The sequence below is a fragment of the Lygodium microphyllum genome, chromosome 10 (assembly GCF_053477565.2).
Source record: "Lygodium microphyllum isolate KBCC chromosome 10, Lygodium_microphyllum_v1.1.10, whole genome shotgun sequence".
Classification (NCBI taxonomy): Eukaryota; Viridiplantae; Streptophyta; class Polypodiopsida; order Schizaeales; family Lygodiaceae; genus Lygodium; species Lygodium microphyllum.
Window position 1 is genome coordinate 1,245,531 of NC_141144.1, and position 12,816 is coordinate 1,258,346.

General features: G+C 40.9%; 1 protein-coding gene across 1 annotated transcript in view; it reads left to right on the forward strand.

Annotated features, from left to right (window-relative positions):
* The window catches only part of LOC148029630 (ABC transporter G family member 35-like), a 250,697-nt gene that overhangs the window by 199,072 nt on the left and 38,809 nt on the right, over nt 1–12,816 (forward strand). The window lies entirely within an intron of this gene.

Consider the following 12,816-nt stretch of genomic DNA (forward strand, 5'->3'; position numbering starts at 1 on the left):
CTTTTGTTGGTGAAGTGAGTTAATCCACAAGCAACATCATCCTTAAGAGAAATGGCAGTGGTAGAACACCTCCAACTGACAATTTATTGAGCTTGAAGAAATCTTTGCCATGGAAATCTGGACGATAACAGCACAGAAAATTTATTGAGCAAATCTTAAGAAATTGAAAATAATGAGCATGCAAAGGTACCCTAGTCAAGGTCACAGATCAGTGGTTGCCTCTCCCATTTGTTGCAAGGAACACCTACATGAGCCTAGGCTTCCCAAAATCTATCACAAGCATGCTATGGTCCAGCCAACCAAGGCTCCACTAACATCTCCCTAAAAGAGCTTAGCCCCAAAATAAGAAATCACTACCAAATGAGAGGATGAAAACCATTTATGTAGCCAAGGAAGCAGCCTAATATGCTGCAGGGTAACTAGCAAAAAGAAGACAAATCCTGATTAAAAAGAAAGCACAAGTCTAGTGGAATGAATCATCTCCATAATTGAGAAATGACATCTCAAGGACAACATGTGTGCATAAACCATAGAACCAACTTGACACAAGAGTAGTCATCGCACCCAACCAAATAGCCATGAATATATATCCTTGAATAAAGTACAAAGCATTTTGTGTCCTCCAGGTATGCTAAAGGCCAGTCCATTGTAGGAAGTGAAAAGACTTGGGACTGTAAACCGGCATTCATTGGCATTTTACCTAGCATATAGGAACGATTGGTGGCTTGTTGTTTCATCACAAAAGTTGACACCAGAAATAAAATTCATGCCTATCTGGCCAGTGGACACAAAATGAAAAGATGAAGGGCAATCTCATCACATGTACAGATAACACATTTTCCATGAGAAATCTCATGGCATCACAACCTATCACTTACAGGGAAACAAAGACTTTACCTTGTAAGGGAATCTATGATTTCTATAGTTGAAGAAATTTTCTGGGCAAAGAGTTCCATCCTTTTGACAGTGTTGGCAGTACCTATTTTTCTTGGGTACGTTCTTTCATCCTAGTTTAAGTTGTGACAGTGTTTCCTTGTGACTCACTAGGTGTCTGAGATTGATTTGATCGTTCTAGCCCTTCCCTTTCTTCCCGTTTTGAGAAGCAAAAGTAAGGGCCTCCTCTATAGGTGAAAAAGAGAGAGGTTTATGAAATTTTTCAAACAACCAAGCATAATGTGCTAGTTGACACTCAAAGTCATAAAATGTGGCATAGTCAACTACGAGATCCCTTGTTGAACAAAATTGAAATATTTGTGTAGTTGCTTGTTCAGGAAAAATGTAACCTAGTCATTAGGAGACTTAGGAAGCCCCATAGTGACAAATTTGATGAATAACGCCAACATTCCACTAACTTTACCTTAAGGTCATTCCACTCTAAATTCTTGAGCTCTTGGAGCTCATGGTTAAGATTGATACGACGGACCCTATTCCAAGCTACAAAGAGGTCAATCAAGTGTTCCCACTACTCAAATGCAAGGTTAAAATATCCAATTGTGAGTGGAATTCTAGAAGCCCTTACATTAACTCAAGTATGGTAGAAGCATTTCTATCTTTCTAAGATTGGACGACCTCAAGGGGAGCATACTGAGAGTTTGATTGGGATTCCAACACCTACACTAAGTTGTGTGAGTCAAGTACATGCCTCATCAAATTAGACCTAGTGTAAATAGATACGTTGAAATGAGTCTTATCAATGAAGGCATTCTTTACGAATGTAGATGAGGTGCGAGAACTTTGAGGTGTTATGTAAGAGGGGTAAGATGGGTAGGTTGGGAAGGTAGAAATAGAATAAGGGATACCATATGGTGCCGAAGGAGGAGTGAAATGTCCACCAAGTATACAATTTGCATATGAGACACAATACAAGCTATATCCACAAACATATAGGGGATGGACGTCAAACTCACCCTTCAACCATACAACCAAATAGGCCCACTCCTAGGCTTGGGAGCTAGCAATACTTTGGATCATGACAACATCCCATGAGTTGGAGTTTCATACCACTAGCCTACACCATCCTAGTGTACAAATGTGTTGGTCTATGGGCCAGGAGTCTCCGAGTGGTGAGCATATAATAATGTGCACAATAGGTCTTGGAATCCTATAAATAGGACTTAGCTTCTCTAACTCCGAAGTTCCCTTAGTGGTCATCTAGATGTTCAAGGATGTAACACTTCCCCTTTTATGAATGATTTCTATCCTCAACAAAATCCTCAAGAATGAAGTGAAAAAAATGCCTTTCCAATGAATGTATTGACTCCCAAGAAATCTTCATCTCTAGGCAATTCTATGAAGGATATATGGCTAGTGAACTTGGCAGTCTCAATCATTGACTATTTCTAGGAAATTCTATGAAGGATATATGGCTAGTAAACTTACAGTCTCAATCACTGACTATTTCATTGGACAAACCATAAAGTCTATGAGGATGCTTAACAAAGAGGGCAGCCAACTCATGGCTTTTGATAGTCGTCTTTGAGGAAATGAATCGAGCCATTTTTGTTAATCACTCGACATGACCTTGATTCATATGGGATAATCCTACTACAAAATCCTTAGAAATGTTATTCCACTTCTTATATCAAGAATTTGTCAAGAATTGTACATCTCTGCCTATTTATTTATGCATGTAAGACTCAACCAAACTCATCATGTGTAGCCAATAAAGAGCGAGCAACCAAGGGGGAATTCTAGTTATGTCAAGGTGTACAATGTTTGACACATTATGGCGCTCATACAAAATTCTACTGCTTTGGGTTGGGTGGTGCAAAATGAGCTGTGAACAAAGGTAAAATCAATAGGATCAAGCTACTTGATGATTCTCAAATGGTGCTGAATTTATTTATTGATGACACTAACATATTGTGAAAAATGATGGGACATCAATTAGAAACGTTTGAAATCGCTTGAATGCCTTATGTATGGCCTTTGGCTCTAGGATAAATCATAAAAAAATATGTATGAGGAGTCTAATCAAGCTTCCACCTCCTTTCTTGGTTGATTGATCAAGGCTACAAAATCACCACCACCACCACAACAACAACAGTCAACAACCCAAACCACCACCAACCAAAATCCTTTCTTGGTACAGTACAAACCATATAGTACGGACCAATTCATACTACGTACGAGTGCAACTTTTCAGAGAAGGACAAGGCACTAATTTTAGGAATCTAACTAAGGGCATTGGCAACCATACTAGTTGCACCCTTTTGGTAATGGATCTCAAAGTTAAACCCTTGCACAGTCTCCACCTATCTCACCTTATGACCATAGAGATTGGGCTGATCAAAAAGATACTTTAAGGAATGGTGATCAATCTTGATAATGAACTTTGTATTATACAAATAACGACGCCAAATTTCAAGTGCATGGATGGATGCCATTGATAATTTATTTCCTCGAGTAGTGTAACGTGTTTGGGTATTTGTGAGCTTACCACTCAAATGCAATGAGTAAGCCATTGTGATAAAGAACATCATCCGTATCATAATCACTCACACTCACATAAACCTTAAAAGGTTTATTCAGATCGATAAATTTCAAGTGCATGGATGGATGCCATTGATAATTTATTTTCTCGAGTAGTGTAACGTGTTTGGGTATTTGTGAGCTTACCACTCAAATACAATGAGTAAGCCATTGTGATAAAGAACATCATCCGTATCATAATCACTCACACTCACATAAACCTTAAAAGGTTTATTCAGATTGATAATCTATAACATTGGTGCAATAATAACTAGCTGTTTCAATGTTTGGAAACATTGATTAAGCTTATTGGTCCAAACAACGAGAAGGCTAATGTGCTTTTTCTTGCTTTGGGCATTCTTCAAAAAATGTATTAAGGGTTCAACATTGTGAACCTACTACTTCATGAACTTTCAAACAAATATAGTAAGACCCACAAAAGATTTTTTTTTTATGATCCTTGGAATAGACCAATCTAGCATTACTCGAACCTTTTTTTGAATCAATGCGAATGCCATTAATCAAGATGACAAATCCGAAATATAAAAGATCCATGTGAAAAAATTCACACTAGGATAGTTTTCCAATCAACCATTCTTGTCTTAAGAGACATAAGACAATATGCAAGTGGTTTGCATGCTTCTTCAATGACTTTTATCGTCAAGGAAAACAATTATCTACTTTTCAAGATACGAACGGAATAAATCATTCATTATTTGCTAGAAAGTTATAGGAGCATTAATCAATCCAAAAGGTAGGACAAAAATTTGAGTGTCATACTATATTCAAAACACAGTTTTTAGGACATCCTCAATAGCTATCCATATTTGATGTTCTCCGGATCTAAGATCGATCTTAGTGAAATAGCATGCACCACAATGTTGATCTATAAGATCATCCATCGAGTGGACATTTGTTCTTGACGATCACTTTATTGAGACCCTTATAATCTATGCAGAAGAGCATCATGTAGTCTTTTATTTTATTTGGCGAGAAGGACATGTGCATTCCAAGAGACTTACTAGGTTCAATTAAGTAATCATGAATTTTCTTTACAATCTCGTCTACAAGATACAACACAAGCTAAAGTCACTTCATGACCACTATGATCAGTACTACTAGTGCCCATTCGGATGTTCATGTAACAAGGAGGCATTGAAACCAGATATCTCTACCCAATGATAGGCTATGGCACTAGAATAAAATCACAAGACCCATGTTGGCATATTGTGGTACCAACAGGTCAACACTTGGTGATGGAAATTCTTAGGAAGATAACCCATGTGCATAGTACCGAGAAAGTGTTTGGTTTGGGGGGACAAGCCCCTACCAGAAGTGCATCTCCATCACCCACTTGTGCAAAAACAGGGGACTTATAGAAAAAGAATGTGCCTATGTTTGAAGATCCCCCCCAATGTGATGTGTGATTGAACAAATGCAATTCTGAATGGTGATCTGAATGAGGGTGTGAGTGAATGTGTGGAAGTAGTAGAAGAGAAGGGTGGGATGGTGGGATTGGAAATTGTGTTGTAGAAGGGATTGAAGTAAATGGAGTAGATTGAGATTGTGAAGAAAATCGGAATCTAGGAGTAAATGAATAAGAAACACTCATATAAAACTAACTAGAAGAAGTAAAACTTGATGAAGGAAAACGTAAAGAAAAGTTACCTGATTTTTCTAAATAAGCATCTCTTCTTGTATTTACATATAAGAATATGTCCTCTTCAAGACTTAGATTGGAGGATAAACAGGATATTATTTTCTTCGTGATTATTTCTAGAATCTTGTGTAGAAGTAGGAGTAATAGAAGTGGAAACAAATGTATAAACTTGCATACCTTGCATCAAAGTAGATGGGAGTAGAATTGAAGGATGGTATGTCCTTTGCGTCTCTATATCCAATTGGGGAAATAATCTATGTTACCTTCAATAAGTTTTTCGGCTTGATGCATGTGGATCAAATCATAATCAATCCATAAAATTTCATATGGACAAAACTGTCTATCTTAGTTAGATGATTCTCCTCATGTGTGTAAGAAGAAAGGACAAATTGAAGCTCAGCTAAGAGTACAGTTGATAGTGAGAAAATTATAAGAGTGTAATAGCACAACACCCAATGCAATAATCTAAAGTGTGTTGTGAAAGTACAAAGTACAACTCTTAAACCTTAGGGTTGTAAGAGGGTGTTCATAGCCGAAAAGTGTAAAACATGATAAGTGTCCAAATTGTGTAATATAATTACATAAAATAAAAGTAATAAATCTCGGGGGAAAAAACCCCTCGTACGGAGACGAAAATGAAACCAGCCTTCCTTTTGTGGATGGGTGGTAAACTCTTGATTACAACTTAATTACAGCAACAAACACTTAATGCAAATCTAAAAATACAAATTTACCTATTGATCTTGGACAATGCACACCCAATTGGCCCCATGATTGGCGCCCCTTTTGGTATTTCTTTAGCTTTATTAAAGAAGAAGTTGATTTACAATGGGATTCTCCCAATCCCTTTCGGTATTCTAACTCCCCTTGCTATTCAAAATTACCAGCAAGTCTTTAATCTGATTTGCCCCTTGATTCGGGCATCAATTGGCCTTCACCCGCTTTGATGGAGATGGAAAATGCCCCAAATTCAATTATTTCCTGGTCCCTCCACTTGAATAGACTAAAAACAACTTCAGCCTTGTTGAATCCAAGTCTTTGAGCTTCCAATTTTCGGCACGCTTCTCGAGGCTACTGCTAAACCCTAATTCCTACTGTAGATTAGGGTTTACGACAAAGAAATCTGAAATTTCTCAGCCTCCAAGGGTCCAGATGCTGAGATCTTCGGAGCAAGGCTGTGAAATGGCTGGGAGATGAGATAGAAAGCTGTAGAGAGAAAATTCAGAGTTTTATCACGAAGAATGACTGAAAATCAGTCAAGTGCTGCTGGTGCCCTGCCACAACAACTTGTAAATGCTGTCTCCTGCTATTGATTGGTCTTCTCCTACCCCTCCAATGGCTGCAAATCAGACTAATAACCTCCCCTCTCTCTCTCTTGCAGACTGAATTTATAAAAATGCCTCTCTCCAACCTCTAAAGATTTTTTTCAGTCTCGCATGGGCATTTTTGACAAGTGGCAACCTTCCCAAATGGTTTTTCCAACATTTTTCATAATTAAATATTAATTAATTTTCAGCCTTTAAATACTGAAAATTAATCTAATAATTATTTCGGTGCCCTGAAAAATAATTATACTGAAAATTAATCTAATAATTGAAAAATAATTAGACTGGTCAATAATTAAATTGGCTAGGGAACTACCATTCACAAGTGTCTCTGCGCCATCTTTGACTGTCAGATTGGCGTTAGGTATCATTAAACGCCACTTCTCTAGTGTCACCAACTAACACTTATGGCCAAATGGATGACCTAGACCAACAATTGGCACCAGATATCACCAAGTACCTGTGCGGCATAACTTATAGCAACTCTTGCCTTTGACATCCCGTGATTTCTTCAGATCCCGGGCTCGTAAATCTACTTTAACCCTAGTTGCACTTCACATGTGCAACATTTACTTAATCATGTGATTAAAAATTAATCCGCATGTTAAGTGAGGTTTCAAAAATACATGTCCTCATGATAGCCCTCCCCCTTAAATCCTTGCAATGGTCCTCTATTGCACTGCCAAATGCATCAAAAGCAAAGTACTACACTGGAATTTCCATAGGGCATTATAGTCAACACAACATTGCGCACTGCTGTTCAACCATTCCTATGCCCAACATATGCTGAAAATTACCAACCAAAATAACATAGCATAAGACTCACAAAGAATCTCAAAAACATTGCCACATTATCATGTGACATGTCCATTTCTCATGAGCTTAACTTATCTGGCAAAACCAACCCATAGCATAGCATAACCAAGCATAAACCATGGCTAAAACATCAATGGCATCATAACATATGTTGTTGTCCATGGAACTAGATGTAAACCATTGAAAACTGAGTATAATCCGATCATAAACTAATCACCTGCTGATCTGAGAACTTATCAAAAATTGTTGCAAATATGACCCTAAACTGATCACAAACTCAATGCAAAAACTGACTAGCAATCAGTGCAAAAACTGATGCACAACTGATCCAAAAAGTGACCATAAATGATTCATAAGCTGATCAAAAACTGAGCTGAAACCTATCACAATTTTTGTCTCAAAATTCAGACAAAATTCATGCTAAATTAACCATGAGCTAATGCAAAAGTATAGTTCCAGTGCCCGAGTGAAACTCATACTCATCTGCATACATCTCACAATGACTAGTACACTAAGTAGTGACCTCATGGCAAACATACTGTCAGCACAGTACCTTGGATACATGTTGAATACATCCGAGATCCACTACATACGAGAGTTGTTCATAACTAGAGGAGGGGAAGTGCTACCTCCCCCTTGAGCATCAGGCAATACTCCGGACCCTTACTTTGTTGAACCTGACGAAGCCCGAACTAAAGTTGGCTCTAACTAAAAGGCATCTAGGTAAAGCTGCAACAACTGAGGATAGTGTGCGAGGTCATCCTCTTCCATCCATTTGGCATCCATTGGTGAATAATTCTGAAATTTCACCAAGTATCTCCTAGAAACTTTACCTTTGGCCTTTCTTTCCTTATGTGCCAAAATCTGCTCAGATACCAAAAGCTAATCTAGCTCTTCAACCTCAAGCTGAATTTCAGCAGACATGTCCTCTGGCACATCATCATGAAAAGGCTTCAAGAAGCTGACGTGAAAGGCACTTTTTCAGCCTTGCCTCTTCAAAACGCAGCAATACATAATCACCCTCTACAAACTGCAAAGCACATATGTGGCGATCAGCTACCCTCTTTTGCTTTTCTTGCGATCTTTGAACTACATATTTTATCTTTGCATAGGCTACATCCAAGTTTTCCACATAAGGATCAGCCTCAAAGATCTTATCCTTAGTTTGCAGAATAGGTGGTACCTTCTTGCCACCCTCAACCACTTCAAATGGAGCTTTGCCCGTAGAACTATGCACTGTGTTGTTGTAAGCAAACTCAACCAAGGGCAAATACTGCTCCCACTATGTCTTGTGGTCTGAAACATAGCACCTTAAAAGATCTAACACTGTGGAATTTGCTTCCTTAGACTGACCATCTGTCTGCGGATGGAAGGATTATGAGAATTTCACCGTAGTACCCATATTCTTAACCAAGCCCTTCCAAAATAAACTGGTCATCCGGGGGTCTCGATCACTAATGATCAACCCTGGCATACCATGATACTTAAAGATGTGCTGCAAAAACAATCATGCCATATGATGAGTCTTTATTTTCTTCCTCACCGAAATGAAATGGGCTTGTTTGCTAAACCTGCAAATAATAGTCCATATCCCATCATTCCCTGTAGGTTTATTAGGAAGCTCGAAAATAAAGTCCATTGCAATGCTCTACCAAGGCCTATCTAGAATAGGCAAGGGCTGCAATAAACCTGGCATCTTTTGCCTATCATGCTTTACCTTCTAGCATACGATGCATGTCTTAACAAATTGTTCTACATCATGCCTCAAAGTTGGTCAATAAAAGAAATGCTCCACTCCCTTGGCCGTGGCATTAATACCTATGTGTCTTGCATACGGAGGAGCATGACTTTCAATGATAACTCTAGGCCTTAACTACTTTGTGACACACAGTCATCTATGCATCATCATAAATCCATCTCTTAGCACAAAGTTTCCATGCCTTTGGCCATTGCAAAGCTGATCATAAACATTAGCAAAGTCCGAATCAGCAACATATTGCTCTTTCATGGCATCCAACTCAGTGTGATAAACCATGCTGATAACTGAAATTTGTGGCTTACGTGACAGTGTATCAGCCACAACATTCTTTTTACCATCAATATGTACAATCTGAAAATGAAACATAGAGAAACTTTGCCCATCTCATATGGTTCTCTGACAATTGAAGTCATCTTTTCCTTTAACTTTTCAAATGCTGAAATTTCCACTGCTATCCATCTAAATGGCACATCCTTCTTCTGCAGGACATGCAATGGAGATGCAATTTCAGCAAACCCGCGTACATACTTCCTGTAGTAAGAACATAAACCCAAGAAGCTGTGGATCTCATGCACATTCCTCAAAGGTGGCCATGATCATATTGCCTCAACCTCTGCAGGGTCCATACGAATGCCATCAGCTGATACAATATGCCCCAAAAAGTGGATTTCATGCAAGAAGAATTCTCTTTTCTTGTCATTGATAACCAATCTATGCTCACGCAGTTCATTGAACACAATGTCCAAGTGTTTTGTACGCTCTACCCCATTCTTTGAATAGACAATCGTGTCATCAAAGAAAGTGCCCACAAATCCTATATGTGGCCTGAAGATACGATCCATCGTCCGATTAAAAGTGGCAAGAGCATTTATAAGTCCAAAAGGCATAACAAGAAACTCATACAATCCAAAAGATGTCCTGAAAGTTGTCTTAGGCACATCTTCCGGTCTAATGCGTATCTGATGATACCCACTTTTCAAATCTATACTACTAAATATGGCTGCCCCTTGCAATCTATCCATAACATCATCGATCCGAGGAATCAAAAAGCAATTTTTTATTGTGATCTTGTTCAAAGCACAATAATCAATGCACATATGCCATGAACCATCCTTTTTCTGCATCAAAAGCACTAGAGAACAAAAAGGAGATGAGCTGGGCTGAATCAACCCTTTTTCTAACAGCTCATTTACCTAACTCGTAATCTCCTCCTATTGGGCTGCACTGACTCTGTAGGGTGGCTTACTAGGTGGCCTACTTCTAGGGATAAGATCTATGCCATGATCTTCTGGCCTTTTAGGCGGTAGCTACCCTGGAAGTGACTGAGAGAAGCAACCAGCATACATTTTCAGAAATGACATGCGCTCCTTTTCTAACTCAGACATGTTTCCAACATTCTCACTATCATCTTTATTCTTAGTAAAAGCCAAGTACACTGAAAGATGATTTTTCATTACTTTAGAAATGGCAGCTACAAATACAACAGGGACAAATTCACCTTTCAACTTTACATCAAGTGTGAGTACATTTCCCTTATGCTGAATAGTGATCTTTTTTGCACAAGAATCAATCACTGCATGCATGCAGTGACACCATGGCATACCAAGCAATACATCACAACCCTCAAGTGGAGCAATGAAGAACTCTTCGATGCCCACATATCCTTGTATGTGCAACCGAAGCTTTTCAATGAGCAGTCTGATAGGCTCTACATGGTCTTTACATGCCATTCCAACTTCCCCAATGGGTCCCATCTCATCCTCTCCGATGCCTAGATGGGTGGCCATGTCAACAGAGATGAAGTTGGCTCGTGCACCATTATCAAAGAAAATCAATGCATGTTGATCCCTAATTTTGCCCCATGTTCTGCACAACTCGATAGCATCATAGGTGCTATGCTATTTGCTGGCAGCAACCCCTCGCTTCGCAGCCATGGACACTTCCTCAGCCTCCTCATCCACCCTTGCAACCTTCATAAGATTCCTTGCACAAGCAACATCCATCTCCCCTTCCCCCGCACAACCCCAATAGGCAGACCAGCGGCTATACCATGCGCCAACAGACTAGGAAGCACCCGCACCACCAACACATGGAGCTCACGTATCGCCCGAGATTGCAGCCGGTCCTTCACCATCCCCAAGGGGTTCCAGTGTAGCCCCCTGCATACACTCGTCCGATGCCGTCCCACCGATCCACTTTGCTCCGGACACAGAGCTGGTACTCAGGGAGAGAGTGACAGCCCTAGAAGCATCATCCTTGGCCTACAAAATGGTTGGAGATCATCTGCCTATCCACAGTCTTAAGGACTCCATCCAGTCTGCTCTTACCGGCACCCTAGCCAATATCATGCGAGTGGTGCCCCTTGGAAAGAAATGCTTCAGACTCCAGTTCAGCTCACCCAAGTAGATGGAGGCAGCGCTTGCTACCAGCCCACTTGATGTCAAGACCTCAGTAGCATACTTTTGAAAGATGAATCCAGGGTCGGGACTATTCATTGCTTGGAGATGGCACTACCATCACCATCTCTTTTCCTGGCCTTGATGAGTATTTTACGCCATACCTTTCTCAAATTGGCAGTGCATTCGGCCACGTCATATAGAGGGATAGGACTTTAACTGACACAATCTCAGAAGGCCCACATCGGTACCCATCGGGCCGAGTGATAATACCCACAGAGTCTTTGCAATGCCTTCCCCAGAATATTAGGGGTTTTCTTATCCAGCCAGTCTCTTATATAGGCCTCCCTAGTCAGTGCTTTGCTTGCAGGATGATTGGACATCTTGCACTTGAATGCCCCAGGACACGCCGACGCCAAACTTCCTTCAGGGATAAGGGAGGTGGTAGACCTGAGACGCGTCAAAGGAGTGATGTAGAGCGCCAGAGACGGCGCAAGGCTAGACAGAGGAGGAGACAGCACCAGCGAAGAGAGCGCGCTGATGAGAGACAGAGGCACGAGGGCCTAGATCCGAGACGATGGAGAGTGATCAGGGACCTCAGGCCGTCACCCCATGCAAAGCCACTACAGCCCCCCACTGCTCCCATAGACGCTCCTATGGATGCCCAAGAGCCAAAGGTCCCACAGCCAGCGATAGGGGCAGCACTACACATGGATGTGATTCAGCCCACTGAGGCAGCGACACCGCTACAACAGGCTTCAGATACGCGCCAGTCCCCCAGACCATTGCTCCATCAAGTTGAGCTTCCCGAGCTTAGCCCATCTCAGGTACCTGACACATAGCAGGTGGGGGAGGCCGTGATAGCCCGGGTCAGTGAGCAGGAGGTAGAGGACTCAGATGCCTACTTTGAGGACTTCCTCCCATTACACCCCACAGTAGAGATAGCGGAGAGGACACATGATCGGGTATATACTAAGAGGCAGCAGAGGCAAGCATGGGCTATACAGCCACGCTGGTCGGGGAGGTTGAGACACACTCCATGAGGATATTCTCATGGAATGTATGACGCTTCGGAGATCGTCACTTTAGGCTAGGCCGGAGCCTCATTCGACAGGATCTGCATACCGCTCTAGTAGGAGGATCAATTGATTTTCTTATGTTACAGGAGCATCATCTTTCAGCAGACAGGATACCCTGATGTTGCAGGAAGCTATTGCCAAGTCAGAGTCACACTTACTAGGCAACAACTATAGGTGCTACCAAGATACAGGCTGGAGTATGTATATGTGTTGGGGAGCAGTGGACTCAGGCGGTACAGGGGTGGGGTATTCTGATTCCAAGGAGAGCCATGTGGGTCTCGGTGAGAGTGGAGGAGGCACTCGTTGGTTT